The following is a 12812-nucleotide window of genomic DNA, read 5'->3' on the forward strand; positions in this document are numbered from 1 at the left end:
AGGTGGCACGTGACAGGTCGAAAAGTCAACCAACAAATACATCCGGGCAGAGGGCGACACCAAAGAAAAAAAAGGGGTAGGGGGGTTTGTAGACTCTACAGAAAAGCGCGGTACGAGGGAGGAGTAAAGTAGAGGGTGGGGTATGAAAGGAAATAACTTAAAAGGTAGGAGGGCATATCGTAATTAATACCTTGACGTCTACAAATATAGGCCTCAGAAACCGTATGGACTGACAGGCAAACACTGGTATTGTTTAAATACGAGAAAAAATGAACAGCGCGGTGACTGTTTTGGGTGACGTGGACACTCCGCTTGGTCGTGCGGTCAAGATGCCTCTGTACTCGGCCGTCAGCACAAGGTAGGCCAAACTTCAGTACATGCACTTCTTCACAGTAATACAGGATAGTGTTCCCTAATAGTAAGGATGTAGACTTGTATTCTGGAGGTGCTAGGTTTGAATTTCGGCCAGGGCAAGTGATATTATGACTGAAGTTTTTCGGTGATTTTTCCTTAGTCTCTGCAGGAAAAATACAAGGATAGGACCTTAATGCGTCACTTCTGCTTCCGTCATAATCATTTCCAACTTGTCATTCACCGATTATCATTAGATAGATAATTTACGTGTCGTAAAACAAACAAAAAGAAGTTCGGAGACAAAATAATCATCTACTTTCCTTTGATACGTCACGGACCGCATAGAAAAATAATTGTTATTGGGGACACACAGACTAACAGACAGTAAGGTAAGCTGATAATAGTCTTAATAAAAATTAAGGGGAATAACAGAAGATAGACAGGCAGGAAAATTAATTTCATAAGCCTCATAAGAGTAAAAAATTATTGTGGTTACACAGAAGGATAAACAGACGCAGACGGAAATGCAGACAGTAAGGTGATAATAGGCCTCCTTGTTTTATCACAATAAGGAAAACGGGCAAATACTCCTATGTGCTTTCGTGAAGAAAACTAATTATTTACTGTTACCCTGGGGTCGACTCAGTGTCTAACAGAAATGAGTACCAGGAATCTTCCGGGGAGTAACGGGCGGCCGGCGGGCGCGTAAGGCTCACAACCTCACCGCCATCTGTGAGGTGAATGTCTAAAAACTGTGGGAGTCTCACAAAGCTGTAGGCCCTCACGGTCTCTTACAAGGATACATTAAATTTTAATTTAATGTATCATGTATGAAGCGCTTGGGGATGTAGGGAGTGGAACAGCGAAAATTTCGAGCTTTGGGATATTTGAGGTAAGCAATAAGACGGAGAATGTCCTTAAGGTTCACATTGTAGTGTCAGAATGAGAGTCTATCACAAGCTTCATTAGTCTGTCCCTTAATCACAGAAGAGCACACATTCAATAGTCCCACAACTTCACAGCCCACATTTGGTGTCTCTCATAATCAGGATATAAGTCATTAAAAGAAATTTCTTCATATTTGCTATGAGTTGGGGATCTCACAACCGCCGTTACGAAGAGGTGCATTATGGGATATAATGCTGTGTAGTGACATGGAAGTGAGTTGGATTTTTAGGGCCAGCTTGCTACGTGCTTCATGCTGTTTTCTTACTTGGCGTAATATTTAGTCCTGAAGAAGATGACGAAATGTTCTACGGAAATGTCAAGTTAACTTCCATGGAAATACACGGCTTTATATTCCAGAAAATAAAAGTCTAATTCTCACTGATATATGTATTTAAATTAACGCTTACATATTATTTATTTTATTGCTAACAAATTTCATGGATCAGTGTTTGTTTAGTGAAGGTAATAACCTGTAATTATTCCTGCTAACAGCGGTAGTGTAGTTGGTTGAGGCACTATGCTACAAGCCGGAAGGTAGCAGGCTCGATTCCCAATGAGGTCACTGCATTCTTCAATTGACCTACACCTTGCAGCCGAAATATATCCCTGGAATTGACTCAGCCTCTAACAGAAATGAGTACCAGGAATCTTCCTGGGGCGTAAAGGGCAGCCGGCGCGTGAGGCTGACAACCTCACCGCCATCTGCGAGCCGATTGTCTAGAAAATGTGGAAGGCTCCACGTTTCACAGCCCTGTAATCCTCAACGGCCTGTTTAGCTTTAGCTTTACCAAGAAATGATCAAAAAGAATTCGGTTGGTAAAATAAAGTATCCGTTTTCGCTTTTTAATATTACGTAAGCAGATTTGTGCCTTTTTTGCTGAGTAAGACATTGTTTGATTTATGTTTAAACTGTTTTATCTAACTATGCAGCATAACTGTATCTGGACTCTTCTCCTTTGGCTATTAAATTACGGTGATTTTACTTGTTTTGCATGGATGTGAGACATAGTCTCCGACCACGGCCCTAGAAAGAATTTGGCATGTATCTCCGCTTCAATTTTGAAAAAAAAAAAATTAAAACAGAAAATATACCAAATATTTTTAACAAAAATTATAGTTCATTCTTTAAGAACTGTTTCCAAATCCTGACATCTCTAGATCGAAGAGAAAATATATTCTTACATAGTTTAAAAATAAGTTTGTAATAAGAATTTCTGACTTCACCCCGCCTCCACCCTTGGGTTGCCAGTGCTCCTGTCCGGGTAATGGCTGACGGCCGCTCTCGGAAACGAGCCAACTTCTTTCCGAACTCCCAAGTCATACAATATATATTATATACGATACATTATATTGAAACTGCGGAAACCTAAGGTAGAGGACAGTGGATATTGGGAACAAGACATGCAGGAAGAATTCCGGACATAAAACAGAAGAAGAACAACAGAATGAAGAGGAAGCAAAAAGTTTTCCTTGGGTTTAGTTAAACAAATGCAGAAGTGAAATTATAACTCCATGCATTCCTCACCGCGGTATAAGATGGAGATGAGTGGTCAGCTCCACGCTCCAGCCCCTTTACTCTCGGCGATAAGCCCCAGTACAAGTAGCTAGGAGGCTGCGTGGGCCCCAAAGTCGGTCTGCAAATTCAGACGTAGAGAAATATGTATCTCCGTGCCGGGAATCGACTTGAGGTTCCTCAGAAGTTAAGTAGCTATACAGACTGATCTATCCTGGTTCCTTATGCTAGTGTGGAGAAAAATACAAGATCAGAAGCTTCATAATTATTAGGGCCTGTAGTATTTCGAATTAAGGGTACAGAGATAACTAAATGCTTGTAGCTACGAGGCAGATCACAGAGGCCTGAACCGACTTCGGCCACTCGAACACTGGCATCGTGGGTTCGAATCCCACTCGAGAAATTGATGCCTTTTTGTATCTTTTCTGTATTTGTGTTGTTCTGTGTGTAGGTAGCAAACTTGCGACGGGCTGATCCCCTATCCAAGGAGTCCTACCGACTGTGTAAAAGATTAAGAAACTGAAAATTTTACCAAGGTCCAAAAGGCTGTAGAGCCATAGACAAAAAAAGTAATTATGATACATAAATAACACATGGAGTCAACTATGATTGACACATGACCCCACTTGCGAAGGTGACTGACTAGAAGAAGAGAAAACAGCCACACGTATCCCATGTGATTGTGAGGCCATAGCTTATTTAAGATTTCGTCATCTGGACCAGTTCTTCATGGAACCAAGTGACTACTGTGACGCTCCCATAAACAAGGTCCTGCATTTCATTAGAAGCGTAGGGTTGATAAAGGATTAATCAAAAGGGAAGCACAACAGATCACTGATGGTCGCGGTGAAAGGACCGGATTTATGGCTCATCCCTTGCAACAGCTTGATCGATACAGCGATGGACGGGATTCGATTTCCAGCGGATGTAAGATTCTGTTTTCTACTCCACTGCGTTCAGCCCCATGGCAGCCCCCTTCGAGTACGGTAATGAATCTTCATGCAACACAATACGAGGAATATCTGGGGCGACTGAGAAACTCTCAGCGTCTCAAGAAATCCTATATTTCACGTAATTAATTAGTTATCTCGGAGAGTATCATGGAGGTAGACCTAGACTCAAATGAGGGCTGTAGAGCCAATGGTAAAAAAAATAGTTCGCTAATTACGTACATCGGAATTATCTTTCATGTAAAATTTTAATCAAGTTTTGGGTCGGACAGGGCGGTCCCTCACGCACTTAGGTGCTGCCTCTTCCCGTGCTGTTTCTTCTCCAATCTCAGGTCACGTTATATGAGATCCGTGGTGATGAAGTGGCACTGGAACCATCACACCATTGCTACACACTCATATATCAACATCTCCCGAAATGTACGTGTGTCTCGAACAGGCAGCACATTATCACATATTCAGTTTTAAGGCTGGGACTTCCTCTGTGATCCTTCACTTGGCCGACTGCAGAGTAAATAATTTGGTGAGTATTTATTCTATTCTTAACAAAGTAGGAACATCTGCGCAGTACGTTGAAACATTCGGATATAAAGTTACAATTTTTTCTTTTTTATTGTTAGTGGCCTGAGTTAGGGCGCAGCCTAAAAAAAGGTTTCATTTCGTTGTACGTAATATGGCTGTAAAATGTACAGAATGATTTAGGAGAGTTGAAAATGATGACGTGGAGACAATTAGTAGAGATGAATTCTCACCTGTCGTAGAGGAGGCCAAGATTCTTAGAGGACCGTGGAATCAAGGAGTAAGTAAGTAAATTTTTTTTAATGCTAGTGGGGTGGGACAAAGTCCCTTGTACTGCGGCCACTTCTGGCCTATTGTACCAGCCCCAGATGATAGGTGAGGGTGATTGTGGAGCAATTGGTGGAAGGAAGATTGGCAGGGGAAACCGAAGTACTCGGAGAAAACCTGCCCCAGCGCCACTTTGTCCACCACAAATCCTACTTGAGGAGACCCGGGATCGAATCCGGGCCGCCGCTGTGGGAAGCCAGCGACTAACCGCTTGAGCTATGGGGCGGCTAGGATATAAAGTAACAAGTTGGGCTAGCGGTAACTTTCAGGGACATGTATTTGACTGGTCCCGAGTTCGAATTTAAGCCCAGATACCCATGAGTTTTCGTAGGTTTCCTCAGTCTTTCCCAATAAATGCGGAAAGAGCATCTCAACTGAGCCACGGTCACCCCTAAATTATTCCACTGTAACACTCATCTGTTACCCTACTATGAGTATCATTTGACGCTGAATAGTACGCAGTACTCAAAGCGTCGTGAAATAACCCACGAATGAAGACGGATAACATAAGGCTATCCCTGTAACAGGCCATGAAGGCCCATAAAGCTGCGAGACATCGAGGCTTCCACAGTTTCTAGATAATCGGCTTACAGATGGCTGTGATTTGTAAGTCTAAAGGTTCGGCCACACAGAGCGCTACGTACGCGACGCACGCTACGTACGCTATGTTCGCTATACGAACAGAAAAATATCTCCCTTTATTGCTAATGTGACTGGGCACACAGACTTCCGTACGCTACGTACGCTATGTTCCCTACGTTAACTGCGTCGCAGAGTCTACACAGCGTACGTAGCGTACGTAGCGAACATAGCGTAGCGCTCTGTGGCGCCGAAACTTTACGCTCCGGCAGCCCTTTAACCCCAGGAAAACTCCTGGTACCCATTTCTGTTAGAGGTTGTGTCACGGTCATAGTGCCGCTGAAATGGTAAGAACAATTGAATAATTCAGTGACTTCATCGGGATTCCAACCCGGGACCTTCAGGCTTGTAGCATCGTGCCTATACAAGCTACACTACCGCGTTCCCCAAAGAAGAAAGATATAATTTTGAATATATTTTTACTGCTTGCCTTTGGGCAGGTGGCTTAACATTTGTATCCAGATTTATCCCCGCGTTCCAAATGTCCACACCACATGTTGTTTGCGGTCACTATCATCATTATAAAGGGAGACAGAATGCAGTGATAGAGTTATTGCCCTGAGACATCGCATGCTGGACTCAAGCGCTATTAAATCAGATACCGAAAGTTAGGTACCACTGATCTAATGTTATTTAAATTAGTTTCAGATTGGTTTATAAAGTGGTCACGAAATGTGAACATATTTTGTTTTCCAAATATGCCGAACAGAGATGAAGGCAGATTCCTAGAACGTATCTATAATTGCAATAGATTACTTCATTCCACGGAAGAAAGGACAAAACATTCCCACAATCGAACCTACTACAATTTAATATATAAATGAATCACACTTACAAACTTTTAAGTCACTCACTCACGGAGCTGAGCCGTTCTAGAGAAGCCTCCAGTTGTGCAGCTAGTCAAGAACTTCCCAGCATTTTATGGAACCCGAAGGTTCATCACCGTGTTCACAAGAGCCCTCTACCGGTCCCTATACTGAGCCATTTCAATGCATTCCATACCATCCCATCCTATCTAAGATTCAAGCATTACAATTAAGTACTGACTTAGTACTGACTTACTTTCTATGGCTCAACGTCGTCTTTTTTATGACAGACATGTAACCTTCTCCATTATTTCCCACTGAACTACATTTTATTCAAGTTCAGCTCTCGTAAATTATTTTCTGCATCATCCAACCATCTCGAACTGGAGCTTTCCACTTATATCAGAAGAGGAATGCATGTAGGCTATTGGTCAGAAGGAAAGATACCACCAGAGAGACCAAGATGGAGGTAGCTAGATAATATTAAAATTGATCTTAGAGAAATATGATAGAGTGGCACTGACTGGACTGATCCGGCTCAGGATAGACACTAGTCGAGGGCTATTGTGTACACGGTAATGAACCTACGGGGTCCTTAAAATGTTGGGAAGTTCTTGTGTAACTACACGACTGATGGCTTTTCGAGAAGAGCTCAGCTCCATGGAGTTAGTTAATTTTTTATTATTGCTAGGAGGTGGGACTAAGTCCCTTGTACTGTGGCCACTTCTGGCCTATTGTACCAGCCCCAGATGATAGGTGAGGGTCATTGTGGAGCAATTGGTGGAATGAAGATTGGCAGGGGAAACCTAAGTACTCGGAGAAAACGGGCCCTAACGCCACTTTGTCCACCACGAATCTCACTTGACCAGACACGGGATCGAACCCGGCCGCCTCGCTGGGAAGCCAGTGATTAACCGCTTGAGCTATGGCGCGGCTTTAGTTTGTTTGTTAGTTAGCTCTGGCTTACGTCAAAATAATTCCTCATCCACTTCTTCTTAATTCATTCTAATGACATGCCCCAACCTTCCCGAACTTCTGGTATCAGCTGCCAGGTCAGGGGTCTTACATGATTCACTCAGTTGGTGCTAGTTCTGATTCACAGAAACCGATAAATACTTCTTGACCAGAGTGGCCGTGAGATCTTAGGCGTATGTTGTCTCCTACAGTACAAACATTGCAGTCATGAGTTCGAATTCCACTCGAGTCATGGACATATTTATGTTTTCTTTTGTGTTTGTGTAGCTTCCTATCCAATGGTTACCGGTGAGGGGGTTAAAGCGGCCTGAGAATGAAGGTAACCACTCACCTCCAAATAGCGCCGAGATCAAGAATAGCTGGATCTATACATCTACTTCTATACACACCTTCATGGCGTAGTGCTTAATTAGTTAAGCACAGATACAAGTTTACTTTCTGTGTTTGAAGATTCTAAAGGGTTCTGACGATGGTGTATAACACTCAGAATTACTGGGTTTTTGGACTCTCTCCATCGTCCGGTATTCTAGAAATTAAAAAATACGGTGTTTTGGAAATTTGTTTCCTTCTTCAAAGGGGGGAGCGGTCCTTAGAAAGATGAAGACACCCAACTGGGTAGGTGTCTTTCCCCCTCATCTGAAAACGGAAACAGATCCAGTTTCCAAAACGCCGTATTTCCTAGTTTCTAGAATACCTGATGAAGAACAAAGTCCAAAAATCCAGCAATTCTGTTTGTGTGTTGTCCTGTGTAGGCGGAGGTCACCCACCCAAGAAGTCTGTAAACACAATTTCGAAACCAGGAGAACGGTATGTGATATACTGTGCTGTCATGTCGTGACACATGAAAAGAAGGGGTAATTACTTCTAATGTTAGCAATATTGTCACGTGTAGGGTGGTACACGTGACTAAGTTATCTCGTTAAATTTCGGATGATTGGATTTATTGGTAGTTCCGTTACAAGTTCTCTCAATCACAATTCATACAGCACTATCGCTGATTTACACAATTTCCAGTTCACCGTTACACACGCACTAGGAATCTCAGTCTTCACTAGTCGTATCCTGGCAACGGATTTCAACACACAAATTATCACATCAGCTAATCTTCACAGTCTCGTCCACGTGCTCTCAAGACCCCTAGTTTCTGAATTCGCTTCTCCTATAAGCATTCTGCACGGACACCACGGAAAACAGAGTCGTATTGCTGATGACGTCACCGCGTTGCATACTAGAACCGAGCCGTTGCCTGGAATCCGATTTCATAACCAAGTTCTTATACTTTTGCATCTATGTATTACTTAGAAACGACTGTTTCTGTGGTTCAACCGTTCTTGCATGGAACAATTACGTCACAATATGTTTTTGCTACAAGATTTGTTATACAGTTCGTTGCATGGTTCACTCTGTGCTTCTCCTGTAAGCCGCGAGGGGCGTGGGGGATCTACGTAGACAAAGAGAACTGAGGACATTCTGAACCTCAATGGGGCACTGACATAATCCTTGAAGTGAAAACAATATTATTACGTTAATAAAACGCTTGCTTACCTGCCCAAGCATGCTCATATGTGGGTATCTGAGTTGCGTACTATAATCTTGTCATTACTTGAGTCAAACTGTGCTGTGCTGCAGTGACAAGCAAACAGTGCCCTTGTGCCAAGTGTGGCCCTCAATATGCAAATCAATAAGAGTGGAAACATATACAAATTTGAGGCTGTGACGAAAAACAAATAAACTCCGTGGTCTGTAGTCCGCAACCGAACTATACCGACCGAGCGACCATCGCTTGTCGGCGAAGTTAGTGCCAACTTTAGCGGATAGAAGTGTCGCGTGGTCAGAGCAACAAATTCCGACGGCCGTTAATCTCAGTTTTCTAGACCGGAGACACTATTTTCTATAAATTGCTCCTCAATTATCCTCACGAGACTGAGTTGACCCCGTTTTAGAACAACTACTTCTCAGAAAATCTGGTATGGCCGAGAATCGAACCCGGGACTCTGGACCTGTAGCCAAGAACTCTGACGACTAGACCACAGAGGCGGAAGTCTGTGACGACAGTATTAATAAATATATTTGTTAGTTACTTTACGATCCATCAGTAGCCGGGATAGCTCAGTCGGTATAGCGACTGGTTGTACTGCTGATTTCGATTCCCGGCAGGGACAAGAGATCTTCTACATAATCTCCAGACCAGTTCTGGGAGCCATGCAGTCTCTTATACAGTGAGTAGAGGGGACTCTTTCGCTGAGGGTAAAGCTGTCGGGTCGTGGAGCTAACCACTAGCGTCCATCTAGTGCCGAGATTACTCCCCTATACGTCTTCATGGAGTGGTGCTTAATTAATTAAACACAGGCACAATTTATCTTTTTATCAGCAGATATACCGTCGAAATATAGGAAATATTAACAATGTATTATCCCAGAATTTGTCTTGGAGGGACTGAGGAAAAACACTAGAAACCTCAGGCAGGTTAAGTAGAGCCGCGGTTGAGATACGGATCAAATTCTTCCCAAAGACGTTTCGGAGTTATGTGCTGTCTCCTACTTTAAGGTCGAAATGGACGAGGTGAGCTTGTGTTTTGAGCGTACGTATTGCTTTGGTCCAGAAGATTCATGAGTGGAAAGGTGGGCCTGGAACTCGCTTCACGCCAAACAGGATATTATAAAGGTAAAGTTGCTCCTGCGCTTAACTAATTAAGCATTACGCCCCAGTTGATTTAACCCTGGGGATAGAGCCCCCGGTACCCGTTTTATTGGAGGCTGAGTGGGCCCTAGAGCCGGTCTGGACAACACTGAGAGGAGAAAATGTTGCCTCTACCCGGACTCGAACTCCTAACCCTCAGCCGTCCAACCCATAACCAGTCGCTATACCGACTGAGCTGTTCAAAAGGGACAGTGGCAGAACCTAAATTACCACGAAAGCTTATGCTTCGTCAGTAACTCTCTGTTTAGGGAAGGAATCGCTGTTCACTGTGAAAGCCATACGAATCACACACACACTATGGTAGAACGTTGAGTAGAAACACATTTAAGCAGGTGGTATGTATAGTAACCACTCGACTTTAACGGGATAATTATGAATAATTCAAGGCTCCTTTCTGAAAGAGACGTGTCGAACGACACGGCAAACAAAGACAAGCAACACGGATATCGGTTGTGGCAGGTACATGTAGGTCACCCCTGCCTGTAGATCTCACACACGCGGAAAATCACGACTTTGTTGTTTGAATCCGCCATTTCACTTAATGACACCAAATGCGGCCGTGAAGCGTGCATTCATCCTGCATGAAACAAGGTTTTGAGAAACCGATATGACGGAGCTAGGCTTGCAGAAGTCAGCAGTTGTACCACAATCACGGCCTTCAGAATATGTCTTCCGCAGTTCCCAAGCGGGGCAAGTGTGAGGCATTGTCAAACTAACGAGAGTCGAAACATGAACTAAAAGAGAGAGGAAATTGGAGGGGTGGACAGACAGAAACATTATATTTAAGGCAATGGAGAGACATTTTTTCCGGCTTTGCAGGTTCCCAGGCAGTGCCCGCTAGTCCTTCTGGTAGAGGTACTTTGAAGGAGGGTACAGTGGAATTTGTGTACAAATTCAGAATTTGATCTAGGACCGAGGAAAATCAAGAGAAATTCTGATAGATTTTGTCGGCAGCTGGCTCTTCCAGATGCAAACTGTCAGAGTCAAGAGTTAGTTAGTTAGTTAGTTAGTTATTGGAGAGGGTGGGTTTCCCCGTGCACTTAGACCTGTAGTGGTCCATTGTGCTTCCCTCTATGATTTCTACCAGTCTCTATATCCTACCGGTACTGGTGTTTACCATCAGTCCCGCCCAGCCAGCGAGACCGGCTCTACTAGCTGAGAGGTATCTATAATACTTCCCCCATCTACCAGAGGTATTAGAGAGTGCTGTTGGGCGGGAAACGTCCGTAATTTGGCTCAGTGACCTCCTTTGGAGATATGAGGTTCTTTTACGTGCCGTAAAGCTACGACACGGGACCCACGGCTTAAAGTCCCTCCCGGAGGACTTGTTCCCTGAATTTTTCCGCCCTTAAAAATTCGACGACCTCCGCCGGGTATTTGAACCCGCGTACTACGGGTCATGAAGTGGGAACGTTACCTCTAGACTACGGAGGCCGCTGAGTCAAGAGTTACTTAAAGACGGGCGGTTTACCGCCTCATTTCTGTTAGAGACCGAGTCGACCCCAAGCTGGAAGGATTAGGTAAATTGAGAAACAAATTCAATTACCTCAACGGGATTCGATCCCGGACCTTGCGACTTGTAGCGACTACGCTACCACGAGTGCCTTAAATTTGAGACTCGTCCAACTTGGGAGTCAGATCCTCGTATTTATACCCCCCAGGAACAGGGTGGCCCAGTTATACCCTTGAGACACTATGTTCCCTTTTCGTCACCTTTCACGACTCGCATTATAATGGTCCATACGGGGGAATGCAACTGAAGAAGATAGCATTAAAGTATGCTGCTCCCACATCAGAGAAATCCATACACGAGTATGCATCCGTTATAGAGATAGAACTGACAGGGTTCTTTGTGGAAGAAAACTCTGTATAGTTGTAGAATTAAGCTAAATCCATAAATACATTCTGCAAGTTAAATACATAATTCTCTTGATTTTAAAAGAGCTAGTGTATGTAGTTCAGTGCTATGCTCTAAATGTTTGACTTATCTGGAAAACTTTACGTGTTCCTTTACGGTCAATGATTACACTTGGCATTCGTAATTTACATCTATCATTTCACAGTGCTACTTAAAGAAACATAAAGCATAAATTCGAGATAATTACCGGAAGCAGTAGTACTCTTTTGTTTTTTAGCACTGCTTCACATTATTCAGACAATATGGCATATGCTAAGTTCCTCCAACAGGAAGCGCGTCACACACAAAAGTTCGACGCCTGCCTGCAAAAATCTCACAGCTTTTCACTACTGAGCGAATCCATGTATTAACAGGTTTCTAACGCGTTTTCTTGCGTTTCAGAGCAGCTTCTTTCGTAAGTACGACGAACCAAGCATTTCAGAAAATAAAAGTGTATCAGATTCACAAAATGTTTGGATTACCCAAACAAAAATCTGTTTCTTATCGCGACAAAATTTAAAGGTAAAAGTAAAGCTATCCCTGTAACAGGCCGTGGAGGCCCATCCGGTTGTGAGACGTCGAGGCTCCCACATAAATCTGCTCACAGATGGCGGTAAGGTTAAATAAAACTATCCCTGTAAGAAGCCAGGGAGGCCCATCCGGTTGTGAGACGTCGAGGCTTACACATAAATCGGCTCACAGATAGCGGTGAGGTTGTTAGCCTTACGCACCGCCGCCCTTTACCCCCAGGAATTTTCCTGATACTTATTTCTGTTAGAGGCTGAGTCGACCCAAGGATCATAATGTGGTTGGAAGTATTAAGTAAACTGAAAAAATAAAATCCAATGACCTTATCAGGAATCGAACCCCCGACCTTCCGGCTGGTAGCATAATGCTACTGATTGCCCTCGCGACAAAATATAAGGGAATCAAAGAATCAATAAACTAAATCCATGGGCCAGACATTGTCTTGATACGTTGATAGATTATTTAGTTAGACAAAAAAGTCATCGTCTAAGGCAAAGATTCTCAGTTTTTAGCATCTTGCCTGCTACTGGTCGTTTTGTAAAGAAATGAGAACCTGCAATAAAACCCATGACTCTGCTTTCCCCAAGAAGTGTATATCTGCTACAGTTAATTGTATTCGTAGTACGTTCTGTAGTTACTTACTTACTTATGGAGCT

General features: G+C 43.4%; 1 protein-coding gene and 1 long non-coding RNA gene across 5 annotated transcripts in view; one reads left to right on the forward strand and one right to left on the reverse strand.

The window, feature by feature from the left end:
• LOC117282706 overlaps positions 1 to 12812 on the reverse strand; it is a 169874-nt gene that overhangs the window by 63427 nt on the left and 93635 nt on the right. The gene's annotated exons all lie outside the window — the stretch shown is intronic.
• LOC111866210 (paired box protein Pax-6) overlaps positions 1 to 12812 on the forward strand; it is a 259392-nt gene that overhangs the window by 26832 nt on the left and 219748 nt on the right. For 2 of the 4 annotated variants that reach the window (XM_033752651.1, XM_023856992.2), the window contains exon 1: positions 187 to 358. The exons of the other annotated variants lie outside the window; for them this stretch is intronic. The gene's annotated coding sequence lies outside the window, so the exon portion shown is untranslated. Of the gene's footprint in view, positions 1 to 186; positions 359 to 12812 lie in introns of those variants that run through there. 4 annotated transcript variants of the gene reach the window in all.

Source organism: Cryptotermes secundus, unplaced genomic scaffold (genome assembly GCF_002891405.2).
Source record: "Cryptotermes secundus unplaced genomic scaffold, Csec_1.0 scaffold81, whole genome shotgun sequence".
NCBI lineage: Eukaryota > Metazoa > Arthropoda > Insecta > Blattodea > Kalotermitidae > Cryptotermes > Cryptotermes secundus.